Below are 2,715 nucleotides of genomic sequence, written 5' to 3'. Positions count from 1 at the left end.
ATATTATTATATTATCTGCATAATTTAAGATTAGTTATATAATTTTTTTTATATATATGTGTGTATGTATGTATGTACTAAACACTAGTGAAAGATATATGGATGCATGGGTGGATGCTAGATGGATGGATGGATGGATGGATGGATGGATAGATAGGTGTCGTTTTCAATGCGATCAGCTCTGTGCTGGAGGTGACACAGGCATGTCGTAATCACTCAGGTCTGCAAGAGCGCCAGAACTGAATACTGAATAGCTCTTATGTCATATGCACAGTATTGAGATTTAAGGTGCGTTCTTGAGACGGTTCAAACGGTTGAGATCGGTTTGTCCACCTGTAGTCATACTGGCATCTTTGCACGTTACTTTTTTGTTGTTGTTTGCAGCTACTCACAACAAAAGGGGTTGGTTGGCTAAAAGGGGGCCGCAAGATGGTTTACAATTATTTGAAATAAGTCAAAACATGCTTCAAAATCTTCAATTCTTATTTTAATAACACTTAAACAACTGTCATTTTATTTATTTTTATTCAAGAACCAGGGTTCCTACGTTTAAAAGTGTGATTCTTAGCCCTAAAATAATAAAAATGAAGTGTAGTGTTCATGTACACTTAATTATTTAATCAGAAATACAGTCAAAATTACTATAAAAGTTCGAAAGAACAGCATCTAAATCTTTTGTAAGATTGTAAGATCACGTTTGATCAATTTAATGCATCCTTGCTGAATAAATACATTTAATAAATACATAAATTATATTTTAAAATATATTCAAATAGAAATTGGTTCTTTTAAATTGTAATAATATTTCACAAAATTCCTGTTTTGACTTTTTTAATGATCAAATCAATTCAGCATTGGTGACCATAAGAGACTTCTTTCAAAAACATAAAAAAAATTGATAATAATTATTACAAACTTTTGACTGGTAGTGTATTTTAAAAACCCTTATCCAGTAATCATGAATAACTGGAAAATTCACTGTATATTCATTGTTTGAGAAGAGCAATTAGAACTTCTGGAATAACTAAATTAATTGTGCTTATTTTAATCTATTGACAGTGCAAGTTTGTGTAATTTAAAGAACAACTGAAGGCCTTGGAGTCTAGAAAACTGAAGAAACACTGGCTTTTTTATTTTATTTTATTATAGCTATATTGTCTAGTGACTTTTCCTGTAAATTACATCATTAAGCCTATAGGTGGTGGCAAATTGGACTTAATATGTCTTATGAGTGAATCATTCAATAATTCACTCCAAAGATTCATTTAAAAATACTGATTTATGCAAACTGGTCCAAAATGGCGTTCTGTCACTCTAGTCTACATTTAAAGAAGAACTTACTTTGGCACTGTTAAAAAAGTATGTTATTTACATGTGTGTGGTATAAACAATCTGGATACTGAATCTGCCATATTGGCATTATCATCACGAGTCATGACCTCATGGGATGGTAGACTCACATGTTATATCCATGTTTTTCCTACACCTCAGGATGCTTTGCTTGAATTATGGGAGTAACTTCCGTTAAACTGTAAACGATTAGCAAAAGGTTCGCTCTATGAATGCAATAAGTATTTTCGGGGTAAAAACGGGGTAATGAGAGGATTCTGCTCACCTTCAACAATCGAACATTAAAAGGAAAGTGTAAAAGCATTAACAAATTACCACAACAAACCATGAATAGCCTTATTATTTCCACAGAAATATTTTTGAATGTGTTAATCACTGTAATCATCACAATCAAAAATGTTCATTAACTGGAACATAATATTTCAAAGTGAAATTTTGACACAATAATTGTATTTCCCTGCTTTAGAAGCATTCCAGTAAACACTGCTAATAGGAATCAGAAGTAAAAAGGGGAGACGGTTACATTTTAAAGCATCCGTGTGAAAACAAACCTGGAAAGAGACGTGAGGATTTGGGGAGAAAAACAAGAGATTCTTAGTGCATTTCAATGAATTATTCATGGGATATATCGTCTAATAAATCACGAGAGCAGACCACAATTTTTTCATACTGTTACAGCAGAATACAAAGAAAAAAGGAGGAAAAGAATGCAGCGACTGAAAAGAGCTCTTGCCATAGATATTCTTGTTATACCAAGTCACATTAAAACCTGACGTCTGAGAATAAAACATGTAGGACATTTTTTCAGCTCATTCAGTCAAACTGACAGACGATTTGTAGTGCAACCAAAAAAAGGTGGATAGTAGAGACGAGGCATATTCGGACACGAGGATGTACGAGTGAGCCACAGAATCACTCAACCAGTTCGTTGATTCATTCAGAAACACGTGTTGCTCAAAAACGTGCAGCTTTAGCTTCGACAAAATAACTGGTAATGTAGTGTCCATGTTACTTGCTAAATATTAACGTCTTGTTTATTGTAATTTGTGGATTCAGTTCACTGGAAATCTGTTCTTGTTTAAACATAACTAAATGTAATCGCCACCTGTAGACTTTTATGGCCTGAATAAGCTCAGCCATTAGCAGAATAAATGGGATTGATTATTAACCATAACCCTGCTGTTCTGTATGGAAGCTTGTTTCCGCCACTGAATAATAAATAAATAATAATAATTGCGACTTTTTATCTCACAATTCTGACTTTTTTTCTCACAATTGCGATATATATAGTCAGAATTGTGACTTTTTTTCTCAGAATTGCGAGATATGAAGTCAGAATTGTGAGAAATAAAGTCGCAATTCTGA

Source organism: Squalius cephalus, assembly GCF_949319135.1.
Source record: "Squalius cephalus genome assembly, chromosome: 5".
In the NCBI taxonomy this organism is placed as follows: Eukaryota; Metazoa; Chordata; class Actinopteri; order Cypriniformes; family Leuciscidae; genus Squalius; species Squalius cephalus.
Note: the sequence above shows the minus strand (reverse complement) of the source record.